This window comes from Rhopalosiphum padi, chromosome 2, assembly GCF_020882245.1.
Source record: "Rhopalosiphum padi isolate XX-2018 chromosome 2, ASM2088224v1, whole genome shotgun sequence".
Classification (NCBI taxonomy): domain Eukaryota; kingdom Metazoa; phylum Arthropoda; class Insecta; order Hemiptera; family Aphididae; genus Rhopalosiphum; species Rhopalosiphum padi.
Genome location: NC_083598.1, coordinates 62,179,653 through 62,193,127, shown reverse-complemented (window position 1 = coordinate 62,193,127; position 13,475 = coordinate 62,179,653). Strand labels below are relative to the sequence as shown.

The 13,475-nt window shown below is 31.1% G+C and overlaps 1 long non-coding RNA gene across 1 annotated transcript; it reads right to left on the bottom strand.

Annotated features, from left to right (window-relative positions):
• Positions 1 to 1,084: 1,084 nt before the first annotated feature.
• Positions 1,085 to 3,227, bottom strand: LOC132921570 (uncharacterized). Its single transcript, XR_009660909.1, has 3 exons — positions 3,054 to 3,227; positions 2,778 to 2,981; positions 1,085 to 1,951 (listed from the first exon to the last, which is right to left on the bottom strand). It is a non-coding gene; the product is annotated as an uncharacterized LOC132921570 (long non-coding RNA).
• Between the last annotated feature and the right edge of the window lie 10,248 nt (positions 3,228 to 13,475).

Genomic DNA, 13,475 nt, shown 5'->3' with positions numbered 1-13,475 from the left:
TATTAAATACCAATTAAATAATTATTTATATCAAGAAACGAGAAATATTAACGTTTTATAAAGTATTACAATAAAATAGTTTTGAAAAAAAAATATTCTTTGACTTTTTATAAAAAGACTCCAAATAGTTATTATATTAGTTCTTATTTTACAATTACACTAACAAAAGCGGGTCAAGTATAATATTGCTAGAAATATTGTATGATTTGTATGTATATCTATTACTTAAAGCATTGAATTGATACATATTCTATTTACTAATTATTATGTATTTTATTAATGCTTTTATTTTTATTTCATGTTAATTTAAAACTTCATATTTTACTCATTTACTGAATCATTGGTTAGGTATTTGTGTCTTTATTAAATTACAAATGTTTGTATGTGATTTGTATCATTTGGATTTTATTATAACTATAGGCTACAATATTCCTCTATAATCATAATGTTCATAATCTTTTACGCTAACCAGTTTTAAAAAAAGAGATTATTTATTTTCTTAAAATTTAAAAACGAATAGCCATTAAATTTAAAATTGTTACTAAATACCTATGTATATTATCATTTTATGTAAATGGTTTTTTTTATATAATTAATTTTTTTTTATTTGTACCAATTATATATAACTTGATTTGTTATTAAAATATCAGTTTTCAAAGCTTATTGCAAGAGATATTTAAAAAAAGTGGCTGTGAAATAAGACGTTCAATAGTTAGTAGTTAAGAAGTAGTATGAGAAAAATATGCAACCAGATATAGGTATTAAAAAGTGTAGCACTGTATAGCAGCAGTTCAATGGGACTGATGGACAGGAATTTGCAAAATGGTTAGAAAAATCAACAAACCCCTTCTCAAGTCGCAATTCTTTATGTATATATGTTAAGGGGAAAGTAAGAAGTGCACAATGCCCGATTTTCAAGGACAAAGTTGGAATAAGTTAACATTGTCCGGGTATTGTATGCAGTGCCTAATTTGATTTGAGCACTGTATAGGTTAAATATTGAATAAATTAAAAATAATATGATGTAAAAATCTTACAGGGTACTTAAATAATCATAAAAAAAATCTAAAATAGACGCTATATAAAATATTTTCATGAAAGTTTAATTAAAACAATTATGATTATTGTATTCTAAAATTATCATGTACTATAACATATGAAATTGCCGTTGTCTAGTCTAGACACATGCTCCTCGTATTGGACAGGGACGGCAGACAGGTGGTGACGGCGATGGGCTCGAACGTTTACCTACTGTCGCATCGTGCCATCGTCTACTGACTAGTGACGACTATGTCAATCGAGGACAGACGGCGGTGATTACGTGAATGGATGACATATATACAATGTGAGCTTCAACGGAAACTGTCGCAAATATTCATGAACAAACTCATCTGGAGCTCAACGAGTTCGAGCACTGCGACAACTGCATCCACGACCAATGCCGAATCTTCACTGTTCTCATCATAACGGCTGCGCTGGGTTCCGTCGTCTTCCACGCTCCGTTGATCTATCCCCTTCTCCGTAGTCGACCATCCGGCTTCAGAGCGGAAACCAAATACATTCACGCCGGAAATACCTGACCATCCGGAATACAGCCAGCGATTGCAACTGCAGCGACTACGATTGCACTGTTCTACGCGCCGCTGTCCAGTACGGATATATATTATTGTCTATTGGTTCGGTGACCTATCTCGTCGATTTATACCGATAACCGTCTGGATCTTGTTCCTCCCGCGACAGCGTATGTTTACATCCACTGTATATAACTGAATTATAGGTCACACCGTGGTTGAAATCAGTGACGGTTCGGACAGTTTGTCTACATCGAGTTTGATACCAGGTATAATTTATGTCACCATGTAATATTGTCCGCTCACGGCCGATCGATTGGGGCTAGTGGTTACTGCTCGTCTTGGTACAGTACTGTCACTAGTTGTGCGGTGATAGTGGACTGTAATTCATATAGTTTTTATGAGACACGGAATGGAATGAGAATATGGAGTATAGTAAATATTATAAACAGTATATCAAAATAAAAAAAATGTATCGCTAGCCTGACAGGTAAACAATTCCGACAGTAAAAAAAACACAACGAGGGACTTTCGAACAATTTATCGAATAATTTATGTAAATAAATTTTATAAGTAGTAAATAATTTTGAATTTTAAAACTAGACTTATATTTTTGTGGCCTTGAATTGTCGTCCTAATAATTATCAATATGGTTTGGGACTTCTAGGAGTTTGCGTGTTTTTAAATAATCATAAAAACATAACTAAGTAATATAGAAATTTGTTTCATAGCAATGCGTGTTTAATGTTTATATTTAAAATACATAGTTGCATATTTTGCACATTTGACCATTTTCCATTTATAAGGGCATATTTGACAATTATTTATATGAATGGGTAAGTTTTTATTTCCCAATTTATGAAAATATTTAATGGTTCAATATAATGACCAAGATAATTATACTATATTAAAAATATACAAATGTATTCAATTTGTTTTTTTTTTTTTAATTTAATAATTTTTGTTTTACACATTAAGAAAACAAATCTGAAAACAGAAAATTATTATCTCAACGTATTATATCAACGTTTCAAGTATACTTTATTGTTTACTATTTGTTTTGGAGTATAGGTGTATTGTTAAAAGCATATGAACGACAGTGGCGCAAAACATGTTTCGAATATTCACGCCCAGATATGATTTTGAACATTTCTTTTTATGTAAATTATATATATTTTTGTAAATTCATTTATTTCATTTACATACCTATAAATATGTCTTCGTTTTCATTTTAAGTCGAAATATAGCAATCTATTCCTCAGCTGTGATGGTGTGTATTTTGATTTTTGACGGAAACGTTAAGCCCATTAAGGTGTAAGATACGTAGGTATTTATTTAGTACTAGCATACCCGTCTCGGTTCCGCCCAAGCGTGAGTATGAACAATCACAGGAGTAGGTTGCAAATAAATCTAGAATACGTAGAAATTATTCGAAATAAAAGTTATTAATGTACTGTATCCTAAGCAAAAAAAAAAGTTCACCTTATTAAAAAAAATTAAATTTACAAAATTTCTGTATACACCATATTTTTTGTTTTATCCACTGTATAAATTAGAACATATTTTCTAGAAAACTTATATAACTTATTAAGTAAATAACTAATTCCATACTAACATTTTAGTATAAGCGAAACATTATATACCAAAGAACTTGTCTCTTCGAGTGGTTTTTGCTAACTAAAAAGACATGCTAGTTTAATAGTTTAATACATAACGATATTAGTACCTAATATAGATCTATGATAATAAAATTGTTGAAATAACATGGTACGGAAAGTATTTTACTTCTCGGAACAATTGAATAATTGATATGAATATATCTACTTGCCGATAAAACACACACAAAAGAAAAAGGTCAGGTTACAGGTAGCTGGAAACCCGCGGGCCACCGTGCCGCAAAATATGTATTCTAGGACTCGGAAGTTGTTGTATTAACGTTTTTTGTTTTTTGACTATTTGATTAGTGAGATAAAAATCTTTTCCCAGGCTCTACGAAAAAAATATCAAAAATTTATAGTGCATATTCTTGCATATTTACTATCAATATTTTCTGTATATAATCAATATATTATTTCTAATCAACTATAATCGAACACATTTAAAAGAAGAAAAAGTATTTTTCAATATTTCAATGAAATATTTCAAATTTAAAACCCTATATTATATAGGTATACAATTCACACGATTATTTTAATTATTAATAACTAATTATTTGTTAACTTTATCGGACTAAATTTATGCCTAAAACCTTCTCTGTGATGTCCTCTTTAATTTAAAAAAAAACTGCACGACGATTGAATAAGTAGTTTTGGAGTTTATCCCGACATACAAACAAACGTTATCATTTTATATATTAGTATAGATAGAACAGTGGCGTAATGACAGTATGGAGTATTGGAGTATATCCTTTCCATTTCCATAAGTAAAACGCATGTATAATGATTTCTTAATTCTTTCATAGAATGTTGCATTTACATTTGGAATAAACATTTTTTATAATATATAATATATATTATATATGTATAAATGGTAACAACCCCTCCTCCCAAAAATGATTCTACATACGCCGCCGGTATAGAAACCAAGTTAAAGTTTTTCTTTTTTTCCAAATTTAAAATTTTACCTTTTAGTTGGATACATATTATATTGTTTATATTTATCAAAAATTTAAAATACATTTTTTTCAAACTTAAAATTTAAATTTAAATATCATTATTTAAATTATTAATAATTAAGCATACTGTAATGAATAATGATCAACTTATGATGGAATACCAATTTATATCTCGGATTTTTTTTAATTATATACACCATCTGTACCTCATAGGTACATATGAGTATTAATTAAAATACAAAAAAAGTAAATTCATGAATAATCTTAATAAAAGTAGCCACCCAGTGATCACACTTTTAAGTTAATGTTTAAATTAATTTATATATATACATAATATGTATTACATATTATATATATGTAAACTTCTGTTAATGTTCTATAAATTTCAGTCGGAAAAACATTTTGAAAATTAAAAAATCGAATGACTGCGCAAACTTCTTCTTCTTTTTTGCAACTTAAATATTGGTTTTCCATATTTATATGTATGTAGCTGACGGAACACTAAATTATAATAGTCATGACGCTTATAGAATATGTTTTTTGTTACATAAATTATAAATTTTCTTAATTTCCGACCGATATTGTCCATTGATAACGTTAAAAAAAAACTTTGTACTTTATTTATCGGACAACCTACGTATGTGTATAAAAATATTTTTTTCTTAGGTTTGGTTAAAAGATTTTTACACCAAATGCGTTGTAAGCACCTTGGAGGATTACCAGGAATAACATTTGTTGAAATAGCATTAATTAGGGAGTTGGATCTTTTATAATATGATATTGCTTCTTCATTAAAAGTTTTAATTTTCAAATCCACGTGAAGGGTATAATTTGATACTATATCTCGGATTTAAATATAAAATAATGTAAATTATCTTGTTATAATATAATGAAATAATTTATTTTTACGCGTGCACTGTTTAAAAAATGTTAAGATTACTAAAATGTTTAGCCCGTGTAGCTCAACAATAATAATAATACGAGTACAATGCTTATTATGGTGACCTAATATACTACTATATAAATTATAATATAGATAATAAAATATTTTATTAAATGGTTAAATCATTAATGGAACTATATATACTTATTAGTAGTCAGTTATCTCAAATCGGTATGTAGGTAGCATCCTGACAAGTAAGAGCTATTTTATTAATATTCTTCATAAATTACGTACACAACAAGTCAACAACTATTAGAGTATAAATATTACAGGAACACTTTTGCAATTGACTTGTGTATAATTTGTGATTAGCAAGTAACATACAAATGCAAATCATATATGTTATCATATATGACTTCACGGTATCGCTTTGGTCGCCTTGATATATTAAATACATTTGATTTATCTCGGTGATGGTGGTCGTGGATCTGCATCCATATATTTATTGTTGTACGTCTCTCAAAAACGCAACATTTACTCTCTCTCTTTTCACCGTCTGTAACATTTTTCTACACTGCAGTCGATTTTTCATCATACTTAAATTATATTCTAACTACTTATATGAGATTTGACTAGATTTTATAATAATTTTCATAACTCCACTTCGATACAGCCAATAAGTGTGCATGACGGATTAGTATTGATTTAATTCTTTGTATGATTAATATTATTATAGTTTTGTTAGTTATGATTGGATTCATATTTATTTTATTTTATTTTAATTTTAATAAAATTTAAATTTATATAAAAATAAATATGACAAAGAATTTTTATTTGAAAATTACTCTTATTAGTTATTATATTTCTATGTAAATGTTATTTATTAGTTTGTTACCATATTATGGTTACTATATTTATTATATTGGTTTATAATACCTATTATAATGTTAAATCGACATTTTATTCTATCTTCAAAAATACATTTTTATTCATTATACATTTTGAAATGTGTACACATTTTTTTATTTATACGCACTACGTGTGAACTTACAACTGAATGATAAATCTAGGAATATGAATGTCAGCAGCTTTGAACCCACGAAAACATTCAACGACGCAGGAAATATAGACTTAAACGTCTTGGTGCCATATAGAGTATCAGAACCACGGTAGAAGGCATTGGTCAGCAACAATCATCACAATCAAACTGTTAGTGTGTAATTGGCCAGTGACGGCATCCAGTTGATTTGTATGTAAGCATTACACAATTAAAAATAGATACAAAAAAAAAATTGGTATTATCAATGGTATTATTCATTCATCTTTTTTTGAAAATAAAAATTTACCTATGTTAGTATGTTACTAATAAAGTAATAAGTAATAATATATAATAAGTTTCATATAGTTCATTTTTTACTTTTAAATTTAAATACAGGTTATAATCAACATAGATACACGACATATTTATTTTAAAAATTAATATTATTATTATTATAAAATTTAAATATCATTATATATTATTTAAATCTTTATAGTTTATACTATCAATTTTCTTCAATATTCATTCAATAACTATTTTTTCGTTGTAGTTAATACGGTTCAACGCAATGGGTAAACTGTTCTGGTGCATAATTTAAACAAATGAGATAGTTGGGGTCTATGACTCGCAACTCTACGAGATACTGAGTAACAACATCTTTTTTTTAAATATAATAAATATTACGAATATCTGTTTTCAAGTATAATTATTTAAGTTAAAAAAAATTATAATTGGATTTTCAATAAATTATTGGAGCCTGAGAATTAAAATTTTATCTAATGTACTACATACATCGAATTTTGATAACTAAATGGGCAAGTCATTAATATTTAAAACTTTTGAATGTAGAAACTATAGGTTTTCAATTTTATTTAAAACGATTGTAAAATTGTTGTCACGAAGACAGTGACAAGCTGAATTAAATATTATAATAATATTGATAAACAAATTTTATTAATATATAATACAAAATTAAAAAACACCACTCGATAACAATTTGTACATAACTAAAAATGTATAATATTGTATAATATAATCAGTATACGTACATATGGTAACTGATATAGCAATGGCCGGCATCCGAAGTGTAAAAGATTACCATTTTGGCAGCGTTAACATAAAAGGCGTGGAATTACACAAAGATATACAATGTCACTGTTGGCGAACCGACGACATACGTAAAATTGTGGTTCTCAGGTGAAACCATCGCATATGGCGACTGCAGCGATGTAGGATCGGGAGTACGAAAATGAGGAGGCACTACGGAGTTTGGCGACAAATCACCAGCGTATATGTTCTCCGGCACCCCGTCGTGTGACGAGTTCACGGGTGACGCACGCTCGTATATAGACGCGTTAGACCCACTGCGTGCATGGCGGACAGCCGAACGATACCCGCCTTTTACAATCGAGCGGCCCGGCGACGATGATGGCCAGTGGTATCGAAATGGACAGCGATGCTGTCTCGATGACAGCAATACAGCAGTTATGGCAATCGTTACTCATTTACGACAATTAATCGTTACTGAACAATATGACCGACTGATTGATGGTGACGAAACGTCGCATTCCGCGTACAAAGGTAACGACAAGCGACAGAGAAGTTGGCGTGCGGCGATGGAACAACCGGCGAAAAAGTCGGACAACAAAGATAAAAATATTAAAAACGTACTGAAGCGGTTAACACCGAGTAGGTTTCCGCGAAGTGGTGGCACACTCGGACGCACGTCAATATAAAAACGGCCTGGTGGTGTACGACGTTTACGCGTTGCAACGCAATCGGGGACGCATAAAAATAATACGGCGACCGATAAAGAAGCCGATCCAAATCGCAAAAGGTGAAATGAGATTCAAATTATAATGTATGTTATTATTTATATTATTTGATCATTTTAGCTTTAAATACAGGCATCATTCGTTATAGATAGGTCGCCGCCGATGTCACACATCAGCATTGTATCCCAAAACTCTTGATCAACTGATATTTTCTAACCAAATCACCTCACACAGTCTCTGCCATTAATCTGCCACTATCGGGTCCGCGGTTGTCGACTATGACTACAATTTTAGTCGTTTACTGTTGTTTACAGTCGGATTCGCCAGTCCCGCTTACCGTCGAAGTCGTGATATTGCCATTCTCGGTGCCTCATGCACGATACAACGTTTTTAAACCCGTCGCGAGTACGCTTCCATCTTAAAAACTCGAATATTTAGTTTTTTAAGTGAAAAACGGCAAAAAACTAACAGGTGCCGTGGCCTGCTCTAATGTAAATTAAAAATTTCGATTATTTCGTGTTTTCTTGCGCGATAACTGTTTTGGCTACTCGTCTAACGATTCCTGTAAAGTTACAGAGTTGAAAAATAAATCCTTCACCGCGAAAACTTGCAAAAGAGTATTTTTCAAAAAAGTGGTTTTTACAGTACTTAGGTGGTTAAAATTTAGATTTTCCAGATTTTTTTGATATAGAAAGAAAGTACGACGGTGCCTCTTGCACGATACAACGTTTTTAGACCCGTCGCGAGTTCGCTTCCATCTTAAAAACTCAAATATTTAGTTTTTTAGGAGAAAACTATAAAAAACTAACAGTGCCGTGGCCTGCCGTAATGTAAATTAAAAATGTCGACAAAAAGCGTCAGGGGCCGTTATAATAAAAAAAAAGTTAACAATAATTTAGTGTTTTTTCGCGCATTAAATGTTTTGGCTACATACCTTACGATGCGCGTAAAAGTTTCGGAGTTAAAAAAAAATTACTTCACCTCAAAAACTGGCATACGACTTTTTTTTCAAAAAAGTTGTTTTCAGTGTCATTAGGTATTAAGTTTTTGGACTTCGTGACTTTATTGATATGAAAAGAAGTGCAGACGGTGTCTTGTGCACGCTACTACGTTTTTAGATTAATCACGAATACCGTTTCTCCTGAAAAAGACGTACATTTGAACAAAATTAAAATAATGAAAAAATATAAACTGATTAAAAATTAAAATAGTTTTTTTTCTTATATTTTTTAGAATAATATTAATAACAGACACTATTTAGCCAGCATAATATTATTTTAGTACTATTCATTATAAATTATAATATAAAACATAAACAAATCTTATTTTTGTTTTATATCATGTGTTAAGCCAACATACGATAAAAATAAATAATAACATTAACTCTACTATATAGCACTTGAAAGCCCGTTCGTACAATACCTGGTTAAGTATCGGTTAATGCTAACCGGAGGTTATACTGAAATTTAACGGACAGTTGGTTCTTACATACGTCGGTTATGCAAAAAATCTCTGGTTACCAGTTGTTTTACGGTTGGATTTTTAACCGGCCAAATAAGTACTAAGCATTGCCTGAGACGCAAATTGTGGTGATGGTCGTGCATCAGGTATGGCCACCGTGTACGATCAACTGAATATATTATATTATATGAATGCATATTATAATATACTAATTTCGAATAATTTATAGAATCTCTTTCAGTGATATTGTACATTTGTACCTTTAAAGTATAAGCTATATGGTGCAAGATTGTATAAATTACTTTAGGGGTTTTAAACACTGATTAATTTTAAAATTATTTTCATCGGAAAAATGTGTCCGTATAAAGTTAATTTGAAATAAGAAAAATTGAATATAATAAAGACCATCTAAAAGTATACATAAAACAAGTACCTACAGAATAATTAATAATACCTATGTATCAAAATCAAAATACGAATGCTCGTTAAACAATTAAAATATAATTTATTCCACTTACTATACGTACTACGTGTTATACATAAAAATAATTGTATTTAGAAAATAAAAAGAACCTAATGCTTGCCGATAAGAATTATAAACGCGTATGGCTAGTAATAAACAACGGAGTACTTGTACTCAATGTACTCGTCGTGTGGCAGGCACAGCATCGGATGAAAATGAAAGTCGAATTTAATTAATTTGCAATTCAGAATTTAGGTGTCCAACACTGTACAAGAAGAACTTTTTTATAAATTGTCTGCAGACTACGAATCAGCCAACATCAATGAAATCGAATTTATTGTCTCACTGTTATTATTAAAGTCATTGATAATAATATTATCATTATTAATACAATGACTTCGTAGATTGAAGATACCTACAGTAGGTAGTTGATGAACCGACGCGACGACGTACGTACAATTATGGTTGTTAGCTGAAGCCATCGAAGAGAACGACAGCGATGTAGGATCGGGGTACGAGAAAAAGAAGGCACAGAGTCTGGCCATAAGTCACAAACGCACGTTATCGGGCACCCCGTGTGGTGTGACGAGTTCGCGGGTGTCGCACGCTCCGCCGTTACACACGCGTTAGACCCCCCCTCTGCATGGCGGCCAGCCGAACGGCACCCGCCTTTTACAATCGCGCGATTTGACGGCTACGACGACACGGTGGCTAGCTAGAGGTACCGGAGTGGACAACGGTGCAGCTGCACCTTAACGGCACCGTTAACAGTAAAGGCAATCGTTACTAATTCCCGAGAACTCGACAATTAATCGTTACGTGACAATGCGACCGGCTGCTTGATGGACATGAAACGTCATAGAGATATATCGGTATAGTTACTGCATTGCACGTATACAAATGTGATGACAAACGGTAGGAAAGTTTGCGGGCGGCGATGGAACAGCTGGCGAAGAAGCCGGACAATAACGATAAAGCGTCGAGTAGGTTGCCATGAATAAGCGGTTGGTACACTCGGACGCACGTCAGAATAAAAACGTCCAGGAGTACCGCCTATAACGTTTACGCGTCGCAGGACGGCCGTGCGCAATCGGGGACGCATAAAAATAGTGCGGCGACCGATCCAAATCGTTGCAAATGGTATATTTTGCGATCGTACAAAAATACCCATATAATGTCGGTGTCGGAGACGCCTCAACAAGATATTGTAAAAACAACAAATATCGAGTGATATGGGATTACGGAAACGCACTATAACGATGATCGACATGTGTTTGAGTGTAGCGACAACGTTTAGTTGCGGTGGCACGTCGGTACTGGACGAGATCCATATATTATATATTATGTTTATAATATATATGTATGTACTGACTGTGACTGTGGTGACTAGTGACGATATATTTATTTATTATACAGTAAAATACTGTAGTTCAGAGCTTGCGCTAAAGAAATATTAGAGCTGCACAGTGCACACCCTGTTTGTTTTACAGAAGAAAAAAAAATTAAATAATAAATAACACATACTATCAGAAATATTATTCATCATACTGTATAAATATTGACGGTTTAAATAACAAAATTCCTTAAATTATCACTATTTTCCATTTGGTTTTGGTTAATTTGAGCACAAATGTACAAGTACAATTACAATATTTGACGGCATAACACAATGGTGATGAGTAGGGCTCGAAAGTTGATGACCTTAAAATCATTAAAAAATGACCTAAACAAATATGCAAATATGACAAAAAATGTCCTTAAAAATAAAAAAATTACAAATATTTATTTTAAATTAATAAAAATATATCTATTTTTTTAAATTGTACTCTATTTTACTATAAAATTCTATATGCATTTATCAATGCTCACAAGTTACTAAAAATAATCACATAAAAATGACAAAATAATAAAATTTAGGTACAATAATATTCAATACAACACGACAACTAGGACTATAATCGGTGAGATAAAATCGGATAGGTACTAATCTTAATCTTTAGTTCGTTGAATTTTAAAGTTTTAAGTTATTAGCATAATGGTTGACAAGAAACATTAAGAAGTGAACTAATGTGAAATCAGTAAAAATGACTAAAAATTAGTTGTTCAGATTCACATGCTAATAAAACAAATTTGTGGCCGAGCATCGTCGAGGAGAGGATCGTCAAAAAAGTTCCTAAAAAAATAATGCAAAATGTTTCAACTTCCGAGCCCTATCTATGAGCTTATAACATAGGTATCATTTGACATTATTTTGTTTACCGAATTTATCTATTAGGAATTATGATTGAAACATTGATCATTAATCTATGAATATCAAAAGATTAAATCCACGGGATAAAGCATGGTCATCAATACAATTAAAAATTCAAAACATATTATTTTTTATGAACTGCACAACATTTAAATCAGAACTGCACATTTTTTGCACAACTGCAGTTAGCGCAAGCTCTGCTGTGGTGACATCACTGACATCGTGTTGCGAATTAATTTGCATCAGCACCGGCATGTGTGCTCGGAATGTTGTAATATACATGTTAGGTACATATCAATTAGGCACTTGCCTCACCGGTCGGTAATTTGATCGTGATTTCCGCCACGCGCCGTCGTAACGTGTCACTATTGCAGTAATATTTTGGTACTGTAATTTGTAATTGGAGCCTGGAGGCGTTGGAGCGGTGTCTTTATACTGACATAAGTAGTTTACTTATTGCAGTACCTATTTTCTCCATGTGTTTCAGTCGTCCTGTTCGATGACTTATTAAGCGTAATAATATAAAATATTGCGTGATTTCGCTGTGATACGTCGTCTGGCAATATTGAATTAAATCGTAGAAGTTTAAAACGAAACTGATGCGCAACCAATAACACACCAGGTCGACCGGCTATACATTTTACGCACCAAAACGATATATTATGGTTTTGAGTGAACCAATACCTACATTCATCAGTCATCATTCAACCATTTTTTTTATGAGTACCTATATCATTTATTTATCATTTATTTTTTTAATTATTATGAAACTTTTAAACGATTATAATCTTCAAACAAAAAAGAACATTATTTTTCAAAAGACTTTCAACTAAAAATATTCAGCTATATTCTTTTATCATTAAATACTTATTATTTCATTAAGTTTTCTAAACGGGAGTATTGAGAACATTCCTATTAGTATTTTGTTCGCTTTGAAAAATCGTTCTCCATAAGGAACTTCGTATGTTCTATAATTTAGATATTAGATATTGCCGTTTATTTATACTTTATTATTAAATTATAATATTTACAATACTATTTATATCAATCTATTAACTATTTTCTATTTCTATTGCTAAAATCAAAGCATTTTTACTGTTAACACGTCATATTGTAATAAGCGTTTGGTGTCATCGTGTTAAGGTATATTTATATTTTATGTATTAAATATATTAACACTTTTAACTACAATATAATTTGAGTTTAATTTCAGTACCTACTTGTTGATTTTAAGATGTTTCTATGATTTGTTATTTCCATTATATATCATTGATAGTGATCAAACAAACGAAAATGTGTTTATAGTTTATACTTTTAATTATTAACCGGTGAAGATCCGGGCATCCGCCTAACCATTAATATTTTTAAAATACATACAATATACTTACATTTTGAAAAAAAATTAATAATAACTGGTA